Raw genomic sequence first — 18,349 nt, 5'->3', positions numbered from 1 at the left:
ACTGCTTTTCTGCAGATAAAGTGGAGCAGTCACATGGCTCTGCCACAGAGGAGGCAGAAAATCTTCCACAGGGTGGTTGGTTGAGAGGTGGACACATTCTAGCAGTGAGAATGGTGGCTATCTGCTAAGCCACAGATGTGCAGGGACCATTTACAGCCAGGCTCTTGGTGACAGACCCTGCCACCTCCATGTCTCATAGTCATTTCAGTCCTCCTTTGCATCATCCACCACCTTTCAAGCCCTGCACCCTTTCTACAGACTCAATGAACTCCACCCTGAGCTAATGCCAATGTCATGTCCCTTTCAACTAGTGCCATTCTCGCTCCCTGTCCCCAGTTCCATGGCAAAAAGCAAGTGAGGAGCAGAGAAACCAAGACAAGGGCATGCAATGTGTCTCATTGTCACTTCACAAGTCTGCACAACTCGAATCACCCAAGCATCCCAGACTTCGTGGACTCCTTAGAGCCCTTTTAGGCTTGTGTATTCAACCTGGCAGATTACAGGTGGCAGTTATAGATATCCTACTACTGTGTATATCTATTCTTTCCCTAGAAGTTCCCCATGCAAGCCCTCCAACTTGTCAGCAAGTAGCCTGCTACTCTAGATTTGGGCAAAGGATCCAGTTCTGTTAAATTGACAGGCTGGATAAAATATAGTTCACACACAAGAAAAAAAACCAAAACCAACGATAATATGAAGGACTAAAAGACAACTAGTGGTTGAGTATTAGAACAAAGAGGGAAGGGTTAAGGGCAAATAGAAGTTTTCAAAAATTTTACTAGATTAAAAAGATTTTCAAAAAAAAACCCAAACCAAAACAAAACACAAATCCCAACATTTTTCAATATTTCAATTAATATAGAGTAAGTATCTCTATTTCAAGTTAAGGGAACAATCTTGCACTAGAACAAACAAGAAAATTACCATTCATGCCCACAGACCCAGCATCTGTTAGCTGCAGATAACCTACAGCAGGGCTGGAAGTTTCCCTACATCATCTTTGTGGGCAACAGGAAAGCATAAGCTCGCAGAGGAAAGCAGGGACATTTCCTGGGTTGTGAGAATAACATCGGGGAAAGGCATCCACAGGCCACTACAAAGAGATAGGGGGCATCTTGGAAGGGGACAAAATAGCTGTAAAGCTGTAGTGCTCCAACTTTAGCAACTGGCAGGAACTGAAAGTCTGTTTTCCCACATTTAGGAGAACCATAAATAAGGAAGTTTGGAGAATTAGCACACCCGTGCAGATGGAGTACTTGAGAGAGAATCGGGTTTGTGGACGTACAGGAAATAGTCACATTCAAAGCTACTACAAAATTATTAATTAAATATTGTAATGTATTCATAGCATATCTCTTAATTTGGATCCATCACCTGAAATCGTAGTTGTAACTATAGGTAAACAAGTAAAGGAAATTTGTAACATTAACACCAGATTTTTAGAAGTAAATATTCCAGGCAAACTTCTGAATAGCCTGTGCTCAGTTTTTTCATGTATCTTATCCTGCTTCAAGGGTGAAGCTGTTCCAGCAGGCTGATACAGAATTCATCTGGGAAAATGCTGGAGGGAAGTCTAAGATTGCAAGTACTTTTTGTGTGTGTCCCCCTTCCTCTGTAGTTCCTGTTATTTGCCTGCACAATTGTGTCGTAATTTAAGTTAATCTCAAAAGTATTAGTGAGCCCTTTGTATCTTCTATCTCTACGTAAATGGCTGGAATTCCAAACGATGATCATATCAAAAAATGTCACTTTCTTGCCCGGATAAATAGGGAGAGCTGTGTGTCTTCAGCAACTGCGCAGTGTCAAGCTCCTCCTGCATTTCTCAGTGCTGAGGGGAACAGACAATAAAGCTCCATTAACTGCTCTTGCCCTTGAGCCGTCACACCCTTATCTCAGGCTGTATTTTAAGATAAAGCAGGAGGAGGAACACACATGCTTTCTTTTACAGCTCCAGACGATAATCGCTTACATCGAATCACAGCGATGGAACCCATGGCTTTAGAAGATCAATCCAGTTTTATGTTTGCTTTGTTTATTCCAGGGCGAGGGAGGGCTTCAAGGTTCACGAGTAACATCAGAAACACAAGAAAACCTATTTCTATGTGACTCTGAAAGAAAGTGTTTCTTTTAACCTCGCTTGTTATACAAAGATAATCACAAATACATTTCACCTTCACTGTTAGTTACAAATCCAGTTAAACTGCTGCATTAACATGTAGCAGGCCTTAGAAGACCACAGATAATAACACATACAATAGATAAAAGGAAAACTATTTTAACCATGAGGGTGATCAAACACTGGAGCAGACAGCACAGTTTCCATCCTTGGAGATGTCCAGAACTCCAGCGGACGAGCTCCTGAGCAGCCTGGTCTAACTGGACTTATAGATAATTTCCAGTGGTTCCTTCAGGCCTCAATCATTCTACATTTCTATTTCATTTCTGACATTGTTGACTTCCCAAAACCATAAGAGAAAGTTTCACAAAGGATTAGCTCATTGTAAACAGCTGGTAAATACTTAACCCATCACCTGCTGGTTTTGAAGCGGTGAAGCTCTACACAAGGTTATTGGACCCTACATATCAGTAATGTTACAATGCTAGAGCTTTGACAGGAAACACTTCTGTTAGCCAATAGATTTCTTCAAGACAACAAAAATCCCTCCTTACCATGTTCAACAAACGCCTATTGTGCCTTTTTTCCCCCATGACAAACAGCAAAGAGAGGGGAAAACCTCCCTGGAGCGCTGCGGAGTGCCAGCAGGGCCAACAGGGTGGAGGGTGTTCAACTTGGGTCTTTCTTCTCCCTGCCCTACCTCTTTCAAGCAGGGCAAGTCACATGCCAGAGGTCTGTCTGCCCAGCGAAATACTACCATTTGTGTGACGGCATCGAGATGATCTGGCCACAGTCCTGTTGAGTTAGTCAAATAATACGACTCTGACATCTTCTCCAGAGAATGAATAACACATGTAGGAACAGGCAGCCATTCAGACGCGTAAAAGGAAACACAAAGCTAGGCATTCTCCTTGGAAGTTCAGGGAAAAAAGAGAAATTTGCCTTCAAACTAGAGCCTTTAATTTGTAGCCTAACCCACAGCCCTCCCCTCGTATCTAAAGGGCAGAACTTCTAATGAGGTCATTTGGGAATGCATAGTTAGCATATTTTTTAATCTGTATGCTTAAAAGTAGATTTGTTTTCTTAACAAGCGCGCTCTCATCAACCTGACGTGTTACAGCCACAAAGATCAGCCTATTTTTATAACTGCTTTGAATCAGGGAGACTCTCTCCATCTGAAGAAGTTACATCTTTCAAAATATAATTACAAGAAGCACGATAAACAGCATCCCATAAGGCTTTGAAAAGTATGATGCACTTCTATTTTTTGCAGTTATTTCTCCTCTGAAGAGATTACAATAGAGAATAAATAGTTTATGTACATTATTAACCAATTTGTTTCAATAAGACTACACAACCAACAAATTCCTGCATTAAAGTCTCCAGAAAAATATTCTACTACCAACAAACTCCTACATGAAAACCTCCAGCGTAACTCTCTACCATCAACACATTCATATCAAAAAACTTCACATTATCCCTAAGATTCCAACTCAAAACCCAGCTGGACACAAAGACCCACTATCCCAACAACAGCTAAAACATCCCAGTGATCACTGTAAATGTAAAATGAGGAGTGAGCTGTGATTTTGTTGGTATGTGTCAATGCAGAGCTGGGTTTGAAAGCTGCTAAGTGCATACCTTACAGTTTCATGTGGCATTCACTGAAAAAATCAGTATTTGTGCTTGGAGACGTGCAGATAGAGAAGCTTATTTTTTTAAGGAGGCCCAAAGAAACTGCACTTCAGTGCCCTGAAGTCGAGGGTAATCAAGGTGACCTGCATCTCCTGGGAAACATCTTCTGCTCCAACCAGAACTTCTGCTTGCATTACCAACCTGCAGACCCCTACCCAAGCAGAGATTCGACCCTGAAAACCTGAAAAGGTACAAGTACCATTTTCCAAGTGAAAATTCAGCATACTCAGGACTTTATAGCCACAGTCACAACAATACATCTCATCACGAAATTAGAGCAAAATCTTCATTTCACCCTGTTAAGTTTGCCTGGCTGCAGTGCTCATACACAGAGCCTTTAATGCTGAATACAGGTCTTGCTGCAGAAGGTGAGAATTACAGAAATAAATTAAATTAAAAAAAAAGCAGGTAGATAGCCAAACCCACTGCCTTCTTACGAGGCTAGAACTGGCATTTATTTCTGGGTAACTTTCAGGAACAACATTTGCAAGCTTGATAAAATGTTTACAATTCTTCTAGCAGGGGATTCTCATTCCTACAAACTTTAACCACTGATTAAAGTTATTAAAGAACACAGTCCAAACACACCATTGAAAAGTAAACACAGGGAAACTAATCAGTATATTCCATTCCAGTGTAAGATGATACCTTATATATTATTGCAGAAGGTAAAACCCAGCCATGCCATACCGGTTATGTTTTACCAAACTCCTCTAATTACTCCTTTTCTTTCCCTGACTAGTGGGAGGGCCAGTAATGGGCCACAGCTGGTGGCATTTAATGTTAAACTGCTCCAAGCAGCTGCAGCCCTGGCTTCACTTTGGGCACAGCTTTAATTAGCTGTGATAGTTTGGGTGTAATTACAGTTTAAACCTTCTTTTTTATATATATAAAGAATTATTAACAGGCTCTCTGTGAAAAGGGATGTGAATTTTAAAGTTGCCATATTAAAAAGGGTAGATGTAGGTCTTTCCTAAAGAAAGCCTACATTTTAGGCATATTCTGAATTTTAACGCCTATGTTGGCAAGAGTTTTTATGGCACAGGAGTTGGGGCGAAGAGTTTGCAGGTTACTGGTGCAAAGGCTTAACTTCTGCTGCTCACCATCATACGATGCTACCCAGGCAGATATCCCCAGTAAGGTCACTGGAGCTTCTCCCTTCCTTGGGGAACGGTGCGAGCAGCAAGACATTGTAGGGCACAAGCCTGGAGGTCCAGAATGTAGATCCAGAGTAGGACTTTTCCACACTCCTCTGGTTTACAGGCTTTTAAAACGGTGAAATGCACATTACTGGCCATACAAACCCACAGGCAAAACATCAATTAAAAAAATTAAAATTACTAAGACAGCTCGGAAATGCTGCAAAATAGCGTTTCAATGGCTCTGTGATCATTGCAGAGGTATGGAAAGCACTTCCCACATGGAGTAATCCTCACCATTCAGAATAATTTGCTATTTAACTGAGAATTTAAAGGAGGCTCAAGATATCACTAACCTGGTCTTCTGAAAAACCTATTTCCAGTCTGCCAGTCTGTCTGGGAGAACATTGGTTAAGTTTGCCAACCAGAAAGCCAACCTTCACCCAGAAAAAGTATCCAATTTACTGGCATTTCAATATAATGCTCTCTCATTATCCAATTATACTTCATTTTGAGACAATCTTCCCTGGCAATAGCTCATTGTAGCCTGTGAAAAGTTTACTGCTCAGACACGCTTCCATTTGGTCCAAATTTTCACTAAAAATAATTGTAAATATTGTAAAAACAGAATTTAAAAAATATATCTTTTTATAGAGAGACTTGTTACCATACAGCTTCCTCAAATGCAGGCAGATCCATTGCTTATAAGCTGGCATTGATATCCAATAATACTATTAGCTTCAGCTCCTATTTTTTCACTTTGGATGCCCAGTAAAGTGGTATTACTGATTTTTGAATCAGCACTGCCTCCTTTTGAGGCTAGTGGCTTTTTATGATAGTTATGTCTTGTCATACTACATCATTGCAAAAGAAATCAACTGGGAAAAAAAATATCACATTCTTGATGTAGTATATCCACTGCATGGGACATAGTCTTCTTCAGAGTTCATCTACTTTACGCTTCTAAATACCATCCTTGAATTGCCTTACATCTCCCATCTTTATTTAAAGTGGCCTTGAGCTAATATTTATTAACTTTTCCACTGAAAACAGAAACTCTTTGCTTGCAAACACTGCAAACTTTATGTACACATCTGTACATATAAAAATCTGCACATATAGAGCTTAGAGCTTGATCCCTGTTACTCCAATTTTGTACTTGCTTTCATTCTGCTTAGTGTTCCAGAAAACTCAAAGGAGGCCAAAGAAAATCAGCGACACTTGTATCAAGAAAAGGCTTTTTTTGAGTTTTAACTTATCCAACGTTTTTGCTATGAAATGAACCATACAGCCCAAAACAGCTTTACCAGCCTGTAACACATCGGGTGGGAACATAATAACCTTTTTTCACTTACCCAGGTAAGGAATACCCCAGAGACATATGTATTGACTTTATAGATATATATATAAAAAAATATATTTAATACCTGGTGCAGCAATGGTAACCCCTGTTATCTTCCTGCCTCAGTTAAGCAAGCAGTCAGAGGTGAGATGCCCAAGATGAGCCACCGGTTCACGCAGCAGAAGGCAGGGAGACAGTTTAACTCTTTAGCACGTGGTTTTCCATTCCTGGTGCCAGCCATTGTTACTGGAATAACCCCGTGGTTTCTCCCCAGCTTTGCAAGGATGCTGTGTGTCTTCTGGTGGTTCACAAGCTCGGTTTTCCCTGGATTTTGCTGCCTGCAGAGTTCTGAAGAGGTTTTCCTATCTGGTTCCCTGACATCCTTGGGAGAAAGAGCAGGTAACCTCCAACTTGTTTGCTTGTAGGAGCAGCACCGCCTCTTCTCACACACAGGCATCATTTTAAAGAAATAACCATGGAAGGGAGAGTTCAGAGTGGCAGAATAACTTATCCAGAGAGCAAGGGTTAAGACATAATGCCTAGTCAGACAGGAACTCTACTTCTGAATTCATTTTACTTATGTCCAGCTTAATGTGCCCTTACAGGCATTTTTATGCCATTTCTGTGGTTTGTATATTTTGACTGCAGTACCGATTTATAAAAATCACCGACAAATACCATTTGAGACTTGGGACCCCATCTTCCCATTACAGAGTCAGCTCCGAGAAAAGGATATTTCAGATATTTTTAACAAGTATTGTGGGGTCCCACTAAAGACCATATCCAGATTTGCCTGTGGAAGAGTTCCTTACACAAGACAAGCCCCACCTCAGCATCAGCTGGAGGCACCAGCCAAAAATTCAACTAGAATTCATTAAGATCTGCTGTTTAAAACAGTCCAAACTAGCTTACTTATTTAGACAAGCTAGGTTAGCACACACTCGTTTGGGTTGCTCTGTTAGTTTCCTAGAAAACTGTATCTACTACAACTAAATTTAAATGTGGGTTGGTATTAGACTGTGAAGCCTTTGAGGCTGGAGGTGTCCATGCCTGGTACTATGGGATGTTGGCTGGAATCCCCTGCAAGAAGAGTAAGAGGTTTGTTAAATTAAGTTCTTCTCTCTATTGATAGAATATTATATATATATATAACAAGCAGTTCATGGTAAAATGATCTGGAAATCACAGAATCACAGAATCTTCTAGGTTGGAAGGGACCTTAAAGATCATCTTGTCCAACCGTCAACCTAACTGACAAAAATAGACACCCACACAACAAACAAGGAGCATCATCACTAAACCATACCTCCCAGCACTTCATCAACCCCTCTTTTGAACACCTCCAGGGATGGTGCCTCAGCCACCTCCCTGGGCAGCCCATTCCAATGGCTGATAACCCTTTCAGTAAAAAAATTTTTCCTAATATCCAGCCTGAACCTCCCCTGGCGCAACTTGAGGCCATTTCCTCTTGTCCTGTCGCCTGTGACTTGAGAAAAGAGACCGACCCCCATCTCTCTACACCCTCTTTTCAGGTAGTTGTAGAGAGCAATAAGGTCTCCCCTCAGCCTCCTCTTCTCCAGGCTGAATTACCCCAGCTCCCTCAGCCTCTCCTCATAAGACTTATTCTCCAGACCCCTCACCATCTTTGTCGCCCTTCTCTGGACCCGCTCCAGCAACTCAATGTCTTTTTTATGGTAGGGGGCCCAAAACTGGACACAGTACTCAAGGTGAGGCCTCACCAGTGCTGAGTACAGGGGGACGATCACCTCCCGAGGCCTACTCGCCACGCTGTTCCTGATACAGGCCAGGATGCTGTTGGCCTTCTTGGCCACCTGGGCACACTGCTGGCTCATGTTCAGCCAGCTGTTGACCAACACCCCCAGGTCCTTTTCTGTCAGGCAGCTCTCCAGCCACTCTGCCCGCAGCCTGTCGCGCTGCCTGGGGTTGTTGTGACAGAAGTGCAGGACTTGGCACTTGGCCTTGTTGAACCTCATCCCGTTGGTCTGGGCCCATCGATCCAGCCTGTCGAGATCTCTCTGCAGAGCCTCTCTACCCTCCCGCAGGCCGACACTGCCACCCAGCTTGGTGTCGTCTGCGAACTTACTGAGGGTGCACTCGATCCCCTCATCCAGATCATTGATAAAGATGTTAAAGAGAATTGGCCCCAGTACTGAGCCCTGTGGGACACCACTCGTGACTGGACGCCAGCTGGATTTAACTCCATTCACCACCACTCTCTGGGTCCGTCCCTCCAGCCAGTTTTTAACCCAGCAGAGGGTATTCCCATCCAGATGCAGAGATTATTTCCCTCTCCTCCCAGCGTAGCTGCGCTCCCACTTCTGCTTCTTCACTGTGGAAGTCCTGGTGCTCCTCAGACCCCCGCTGATCTCTCCTGCCCATGACCACTGTGGGCAGAGCTCAATGTCGCAGTGATATGGAGGAAATTCCTGCGTGGTTTATTGAGGATATTAGACTTTCTGGCCACCGTCGTTGCAGATCCTCAGCAAAGTCTGGGGCAGCCAGGTTTGGCTGCAGTGCCAGCGTTGATGACGTTGACTTACTGTTTGCCTTCCTGGAAAGGAGCAAGATCTACTGAGATACTGACACAACCAATCAGTACTTTATTATGCTTCAGCCACAAAGTTTTATCCCACCTGGAGCTGGCTTGCATTTATCTTCAAGTTGCCTGCATAGTGCATAACTCAACCCAGGTGATTCAGCCCCCTAGAATACGGCTGCCTTCTCTCCAACCTCCCTTAGTCCCCCAGCTTGTATATGGCTTAAAGTTTAGGAAGGCTGTGCTAAACATTAACCCGGGCCTTTCCACAAAACAACATAAACCCCAACAGCTTTACCACATGTGAAAGTCCTTGCAGAACATACCTGACATACAGCGGTGGTGTGGCCAGTTCAGGATGTGCTTCAATGCTGAAACTCATTTTTTATTACAAGTGGTGAAGAAGAAATCTTTACTTTCTGAGGTTTTCTCTTTTTTTCTAAAAAGACACCATTAGTTCGAATAATGGATTGGCAAAAGTCAAACTTCCCTCGCAGGTCTGAATTTGTGTTTGCTGAATTTTCACGCATCCCTGGAATAATATATTATCATATAATTCCTTCTTCCAGGTTCAGATGGGACTACAGCATTTCAAGCCACATCACATTTTTCTCCTATCTCCAAAAATAAAAAAGCATGTATTCCAAAATTAACGGACTCTTCATCTGAAAAAATGCCCTTGACTGAAAGCTCTGTGGCTAATGTACTGGGGCAGTCAGGCACGTTTCTTTTACCAAGTGATTCAGAGTATATTCCTTAACTGACTGCAAAAGATGGTCTTTCAAAGCTTTACATAAAATTCGTTTGTAAAAAGCCAAAGTCTATCATCAAAAGAACAGAATTTAAGGGGAGATTAAGCCAAACCATGTAATTTACAACAGCGTGAAACAAATATACATCAGTTTAGTTTATAGGTGGAAGTGTCACTCACCCATCTTCCACATACCACCAAAGCATATCAAATGGCTCCTGATATAAAACAGTTTCAGAATCAGCCACAGTCCAAACAAACACTCTTAGAATATGATCAGATTAAGTTGTTTAAAATACAGGGCATGTGGAAGTCATCAAACACTGACATCAGATGGAAATCAGGCTTCTCTTCCAAAAGAGCTGAACACAGGGTAAGTCGTAGTGTAGGATCAGCAACTTCCTTGGATTGTTTCCTGCTCTCAAATGGTTTAGCAAAATGCTTTTAAAAAGCGTAACAGACAACCCAAAGGGTTTCATAAAGTGCCATCAGGGGAGATCTATCGTTTTAACAGATACTGGGGTGGCTCCTTTTAAAAGTAGCAGGAAAAAACCAGTCAGACAGGAATCAGATGTAAAACATACATCAGGTTCAACGGGATACGTCAGCCTGGAAAACCTACTGCAAGCATGCCAGCAGACCCGAGAGGACCTCCAGCATTTTGCTAAATTAGATACCCTGATACCTGGTAAAAGTGTGCCCTTGACAATGACACATGTTCCCCTTCCTATAGAAAGACAAGTAGGTTCTTTCCAGTGAGTGACAATGTGATACTAGAACTGATTATCTTTTATAGGCATGCCCTGCCTTAGATATAGTAAGAGAAAGATATTTTAAAACACCTAGGAGGCAAAAATGTTTTTAATAAACTAGTTCAAGATGATTAGGAACATACCAGCAATGATGATCTCATCTATAGGATCTGATGTGCAACGAGATAATTCCTTTGATGCCTGTGCAAAATGTGCATCGCGGGATAATTTTTTTTTTTCCTAATCAGAGAAGTGAAAGGAAATATTTTTCCAACTTCTTAACGGCAACACACACAAAACTCTTAGCCAAGTTAAAGGTGAAGGCATTATGCACTTCAGCTCTTCTAGAAGAGAGATGGATGCTGCCAGGCCTTTCCTCTGAGCCACAGCTGATTTTCCTATCCTGTGGACATGCCTGCTCCTGCCTCCCTGCCACATTTGCTCCCAGCTCCGTCCAGCACAGGACTTACTGGGCTGAACATCCTTGGAAAGACAGGACGTCCCGCAGCACAAAGGGGTTTATATTTCTAGTCCCCAGCTTTACTAGCACTTGCTGGCCTTCCCTCCCCTCCCCGCCATGTCCTCCTTCACCTTGGCTTGCAGATGTTCCCTGGGAACCTGCTGTGCTGGTGGGTATGTGACTCCTGGGGCTGTTGATGGCCACCATGCAGCTGTGACCTGAGCAGAGCAGAGGAGCAGAAACTGAGAGCCAGCTGTGGCTTGCAGCTGCACGGGGCAGAGGAGGATCCCTGCTGGCCAGGGAATAACCACAGAGGGCAATGCCCAGGAGAGGACACAAGGTGCAATATGGAAGATGCATTGCCATAAAATGCAGCGGAGCATGTGGAACTAAAGGGGGAGAGATGAAGTGGGGGTGGAAGGCAGGGGTGGCAAAAAAAAAGACGGCAGAAACTGTTTCAGAGCCTGCAAGGTCTGTAGACACTCTTTGGTGGACGATATACTAAGTGAGCCCTGAGGGGCTAAATGAGATCTTCAGCCGGGGAGGGAGCACGGACTGAGAGCAGTGAAGGGGAAAGCTGTTTGTTAAATAGGTTTTCCATGAACATGCTGGCAAAGAAAGAAATACCCTGACATTTACCTTTTCCTATCAACCTTCCAGGAACAAAATACTCTGAAATTCAGCTTGAATGCAAAGACATGTCTCCTGGCTCCTTTGGAAACCGTCTTTGGCAAATTTGTTAGCAACGATGTGTATCCTTCTTCTAGTGCATGGAGGCTATGAATTAATTCCCCATGATTGATCCAGCCCTCTAACCCTGCAAAAATGTCTACACTAAAACTAAGAATTTCCTTGCTCCCAGGCAGAAAAGGTTAACTCCTTCCTTGCTGAGACTGCAACCTTTAAAAAACACATTGAATATCAGATATATTCGGATAAGTCGGCAGGAGGAGGAAAAAAATAAAGCTTTGGCCAGACTTTAGCATGGGTATTGAGTTTGATTTTTGAAATGGGGGAGGTCTTCTAAGTTAATTGCTTATTCTACAGATTGCCACTGGACTTGGTATCACTTGTAAACCATTATACAGCAGTAAGGAAAGGCGGCTTCCTTCTATAGCAGAGGGTGATTTACAGACATGCCCAAGTGCTGTTTGGGATGAGCAACAAAGTCCATCCAGCCTTAATTTCTTGTAAATTAGATGCCTGAAAGCACATAGGATCCCCATCAGTCTTGTGTAACTGATGCTTGGAGACTTCCCATTATTTCTATTCATCTCATTCACAGAGCACTGGAGAAGTTTTCCCCTCTCTGACAAGCAGTGTCTGAGGAAGACAAATGAACTCTCCTGCAGCCAAACATCTGGCTGGTCCCAGAGGGACAGGGAATGGCAAGAAAGCCCCTATTTCCAAGCACATGGGCTGGCACAGCCCTGTGAAATCTATTCACCATTGGGTTCATCACGCATATTCCCCAGGAGCCCTCACAAACCCTTAGTTAGAAATGTAAATCAAGCTCCAGAGACATATAAACTCTCAAAAAGATGGAAATGCAAATTATGGGGAAGGACATCAAAAGCTAAAAAGAATTTTAGCTGAAGGGAGCCAAGCAGTCTTCTGGGAATTAACAGAGATTTTACAATGGATAAGAGAGGGTTACCAGGGATTCAGCATGAAAATTCAAGGATTAAAGACCTTTGAGTTAACCTATTTTCAGGATAATGATGGCAGGAATGTGGGCATCAGCATTTGCTTTCCATTTACTGTGTGATTTTAAGTAGGGGAAGGACCAAAAGCCTGACTGTTCTTCGGGGCCACTTAAGGTAAAACTGTGCTTCTTGGCTTTCTGGACCACTCCCAGAAATACCTGGAAGGCATGAGAATATTTCGGGCTCCAGCTGATACCAAATGGTTGTCACAGCAGCCACATGCCGGATGGATGGGAACCTCTTTGCAGCAGAACTTGTAGCCTGATGACCCCCCCCAAGCCCTGTCTGGAGCCACCCTCCTGCCAGCTGCAGGCACATGGTGACTTTAAACAAGGATAAAGTGCTAAAACAAGGATAAACAAGTGCTAAAACCACTGCCTGAAATTCATCTGGCAAATGCCAGCATGTTTCTTTCTTTTCTATTTTTTTTTTTTTTAAATAGGACATTAAGAACACCCTGTGCTGTGTTTTGCACTCAAGAAGAAACTGCCCACGCTGGGCAATGGGTTCCTCAGTACTTAGATATTTATCAGCTGAAGGGCTCCGCACACCGTGGTATTTAAGGCTGCCCAATTCTTCTCCTCATGCGGCCCAGCTCTCCATTGCCAAGCTGTAAGCCCTGAGCTGATACATTTAGCAACTTGCATAGTTGCACAGCCTGAAATATTTAATATCAGCTGTTTGGGGGCTGGGGTTGCTTTGTTGTGCTCTGGTTTCAGACACAGTCATTTCCAGGGGCAAGGCTAGGGAAGAGTACTTTGTCCACCCACGCAGGCGAGGAGACGCCAGCCCTCTCTCTCAGCAGCTCCAGCACTTCCATTTCTTGGCGATCAGGGGTGGGGGGAGAAATTTGACATTAAATTGTGAGGGCTGCTACAGGGCCAACAATGTACCAAGAGCTCTCGGGCACGTCCATTTAAATTCTCTAAAGATTGGGAGATTGGGCGATTTTCCCTGTAACTGATACCCACAGACCACCCTGAAAGGGGACACGAGGCGCTGGAAGGAAACGAATGCCCCTGGTACCCAGTAGCCAGTGGTGGGAGGCTGGGCTCCAGCTGCAGGAACGGGGGACAATGAACGGAAGAAAAGGAGATAAGCAGCCAGGAAACAGGCAGGGGAGAGCAGGGCAGAAAGCCACAAGAAAGCAGAAAGGGAGAGCTGCAAGGGGAAAAGCGAGACCGGCATCCAGCAGCGAACAGGAGGGAAGCCCCTATCGGAAAGGAAGCCCTCAGGAAACGTGGGGTGGGATGTCGGAGCAAGGGCACTGTGGTAAAGGCTCTGTGAGGCCTGGGGGGAGCAGGAAAACAACACCAGCAAGGGGGAGCAGAGGGACCAGGAGCCTCTCTGTGAAGTTCCTGGGGTGATGGAGACTGGAGCATGGCATGGAGAAGTCTGGTTATCCCGTGCTGTAGGAGGAACAGTCACTTGGACAACCAACCTCCCAGAAGGAAAAGCTGGAACAAGCTGGGATTATGGATGTGACCAATGTCCACTTATGAATACTCAGCCTGGGACAAAAAAGAAAAGTGGTGCAGATTTCCCTACCTCAGCAATGCAAAGAGAGGGCCATAAGACTACACACCACCTGGGACAGAAACAGGTCCACATGGAGGACGAAGAGGTTCAGTCTTCCCAATGGACCGTATAGGCTCATGTGATCAAACTCTCTTTAGGTCTCATCCTATTTCAAACCCTAGATAACTGCACACAAATCTTTATTATGGGAAGATTGGATTTGCTACATTAAGCATTCAACATTTAGGAACTCCTAATATTAGAGCTATTGATGACATGTGCGTTCAGCCCCACTACTGACCTGTGATGCTGCCTTTAGTTATAAAATAACACATTATTTCATCTGTGGGATCCTGAATTTTTTAACTGCTCGGCACCTCCCGGAGCTGCTGAAGAACCACCCATTGCACAGCATCTTGGTGGCGTTCTCACTGCCACAAGTACTCACAGGAATGAACAACTTTGTCTTCCATGAGAAACGGTCACCCCCATTTTACAGCCAGAAGCCCTAAGCTGAACCCACCAGAAACACCCACCAGCTGCAGGGTCCCACCTTGAGATGGAATATTTTAGAGTCTCACATTTTTACTGTGTTTCACACGTAGGATGTGGAGGGTTGCTTGTGTATGCTTGCAAGCATGGGGCATCTGCTGGCATCCACCCAGCCCCCGGGATGGAAGAACGTGTTGCATTGCTTGGCGAAGGTGCACAACAGCAGAGCCACAAGTACTTTCTGCTGCCTTCATCCCTGACACCCCTTTTCCATTACTCACCCTGTCTCCCTTCATTATCGCTCATTAAAGCTTTCCAGCCCTGCAGCGGGCGAGTTGGCTGGCCTGGAGCACCATATCTGCCAGGTGGGATTACTTCTAAGCTAATAATCTCTCTTGCGTGACAAGGCTTATTGGGCCTTGTGTAGGCATTTAGAGCTGCTCTGTGACCGAAGGGGTTGCACAGCTTTCCACGCCCAACCTAGGATCACAACAGCCGGCTCCACGGGTGCCGATGTCGGGTCTTTCCCTTGGGTTTCACTGCATAACCTGGGCTCATTCCTAGGGAATTACTGGGGGAGTACTTCAGCCTCAGGATTTCCTGCATCCTCATCTGCCCCATCTCATAACCCTACAGAGGCTGCCCATCGAAACAGGGACCGCTCCTACCGTGGCTTAGACAATTCTGCATCACGGAATCATGGAATTGTCAGAGTTGGAAGGGATCTCTAGATACCATCTGGTCCAAGTCCCCTGCCAAAGCAGGGTTGCCCAGAGCACATCACTCAGTAGGGGCTTGAAGATCTCCAGAGAAGGGGACTCCACACCCTCCCTGGGCAGCCTGTTCCAGGGCTCTGCCACCCTCACCCCAAAGAAGTTCTTCCTCACATTGGAGTGGAACTTCCCATGGTCCAGCTTGTGCCCGTTGCCCCTCGTCCTGTCCCTGGGAACCACTGAAAAGAGTCCGGCTCCATCCTCCCTCAAACCACCCTTTAGGTACTTAAAATCATTAATAAGGTCTCCCCTCAGCCTTCTCTTCTCCAGGCTAAAGAGCCCCAGCTCTCTCAGCCTTTCCTTATCAGGGAGATGCTCCAATCCCTCCATCATCTTTGTTGCCCTACGCTGGACTCTCTCCAGCAGTTCCCTGTCTCTCTTCAACTGGAGAGCCCAGCACTGGACGCAGGATTCCAGTTGTGGCCTCACCAGTGCAGGTTTCTCCAGCACGAGCTGAAAAATCAAGGTTTTCTGCACATCTGGGAAGCCTTGTGCAAGGCAGCTCCAGGTTCGGAGCCCTGGGTTGGGGAGTGTGGGAAGATCCAGCCCCTAATTAACCCAGTGCTCAGTGGAGGGGGCTGGCAATCCCCAGGGTGACAGGTCAGAGGGGCGGGCGAATACATCTCTCCCAAGAATCTTACAGGGAACAAAGCTTTTTTTTTTTTTTTTTTTTTTTTTTTTAACCCCCAAAAGACAAAGAACAAGAACATTTTGACAGAGAGGGTCAAGCACAAGCAGTTTTGCTGCTGATCTCTGTGCTAGCGGTGCCCGGTCAGTGATGCTGCGGGTGACACAGCTCCTGGACACGATACTTCTTGGTGTTATCCTTGTTAACGCTGTGGTGTGGTGACCATTCAGGAATGCATCTTATGCATCCAGTTTAGCCGTTTATCGTCAGGAAAGGGCAACTGCATTGCAGGGATGGTTACGTTGTGTTCTCCTTCCCATGTTCATTCATCTGACTGCTGAGGGCTTGGAAAGCACAGAGGTGCAAGAAAACTCTAGCCATGGCTCATGTGCAGCAACCATCGGAGCCTGCACCTCTACCCACGCTCCAACACCACTGTCCACAGTGAATAATAACCAAATAACCTGCACCATGTTACAGAGGAAAGGAGAATCCCCTCCCCAAGGGTGGCAGAACAACTTTTTGAGCTCTCTCCCCCAGGACGGAGAGCTATTGGATGATCCTATAGATGAAGCAAAAGACTTTGCCCCTGTGGCCAAGAAGGCCAATGGCATCCTGGGGTGCATCAGGAAGAGCGTGACCAGCAGGACAAGAGAGGTCATCCTCCCCCTCTACTCTGCCCTGGTGAGACCCCATCTGGAGCACTGGGTCCAGTTCTGGGCTCCCCAGTTCCAGAAGGACAGGGAACTGCTGGAGAGGGTACAGCAGAGGGCTACAAAGATGATGAGGGGCCTGGAGCATCTCCCTTATGAAGAAAGGCTGAGGGACTTGAGTCTTGTTAGTCTGGAGAAGAGAAGGCTGAGGGGGGATCTGATCAATGCTTATACTTAAAGGATGGGTGTCAAGAGGATGGGGCTGGTCTTTTTGTCAGTGGTGCCCAGGGGCAGGACAAGAGGAAACGGGCACAAACTTGAATATAAGAAGTTCCATCTAAACATGAGAAGGAACTTCTTTCCTGTGAGGGTGGCAGAGCCCTGGAAGAGGCTGCCCAGGGAGGTGGTGGAGTCTCTGTCTCTGGAGACATTCAAAACCCACCTGGACAAGTTCCTGTGCAACCTGCTCTGGGTGGCCCTGCTTTGGCATGTGGGTTGGACCATATGATCTCCAGAGGTCCCTTCCAATCCCATGGAATTCTGTGATTCTGTGACTTTTTTTGAAGTTTCACAGCAGCACTGCCACAGCAGGGGGGGGCAAGCCAGGGGTCCCGACTCCATGCGTCCTACTATGCCATGAGCGGACTTCACCAGCTGGTATGGGGTTTTTGGGTTATTTCATGTCAGGGAAGGGAAACAATAGTAGCCAGTAAATCTGTCCCACACAGCTGGATTTAAGCACCCCCAGCTGTGTTACTTCTCCAGCACACAACATTCATTTGTTCTTACTATCTCGTTGACTCACCTACCTCATTTATAAATACACAAACTCTTAAAGATAGGGATTTTGGCATCTTGCAGAATTGCAGCAATGTGCAGGGGAACCAGAAAATGGCACCGGCAGCACCCCAACCCCCAAAACTCGGGACCTTTGCAGCTTACCTCTTCCCAGCAGACACTGGATTTGCCCAGGGTGTAACTCAGAGTAAACATATTTCATCCCATCGTCGACGTTACACTCGACTGACGCTTTTTTTCAGACTCAATACACTAGAATCTTTTAAAAAAGAAAAAAAAATTATTCCAGTTGAGTCCTATCGTATATTCTGGTAACTTATCCTCCCTTTAAAAATGCTAACATCTTCCCCTTCCACTTGCCCCCCCCCGCCTGCACCCCCCACCCCGAGGATCCTAAAGTTGCATTTTTCTCTGAACAAAGGCTTTCTGAAAGCAGGAGGCCCTGGGGCTGCCTACTGCTACTGACTGTAGCTGCAACTGCGCTGTGCCGCTCTCATTAGCATCGAAGGGAAAGTTTTTCTCACCAGATAAGACTCTGCTTATTATTGGCTTTAAGGGAAGGAGTTATACACCGAAATACTACTACCCAGCCTGAAATTAAGCTCTCTTATTTTTCATGCTGTTGCTCATGTGTCCAGAGGAAATTTATTAAAACCATGAGTCACCCCCCCCTCGCTAGAAACTAGAGACATTGCTCACGAATAAGCAACTTTGGTGTTTATTCCTCCTGCCTTCTCATCTGCTGAGCTGCACCAGGAAAGGGTGCCTTCTGATAAGCAACGTCAGGCTAATTATCCACAGAGATTTTTAAGCCGCATATTTTCTCTCCGGACTAATACAACCCAGATGTGGGAAAGGCATGGTTTTAATCAATCCTTCTATACATCCCATGACACTCAGTCACATGTGCACGCCTAGGTATGTGCATCACCCAGTAAAATAACCACATTGTACACAATTAATAAAGCT

The sequence above is a fragment of the Calidris pugnax genome, unplaced genomic scaffold, assembly GCF_001431845.1.
Source record: "Calidris pugnax isolate Ruff unplaced genomic scaffold, ASM143184v1 scaffold448, whole genome shotgun sequence".
Taxonomy (NCBI): Eukaryota; Metazoa; Chordata; class Aves; order Charadriiformes; family Scolopacidae; genus Calidris; species Calidris pugnax.
The sequence above is the reverse complement of the archived record's forward strand: the minus strand, read 5'-3'. Positions refer to the sequence as shown.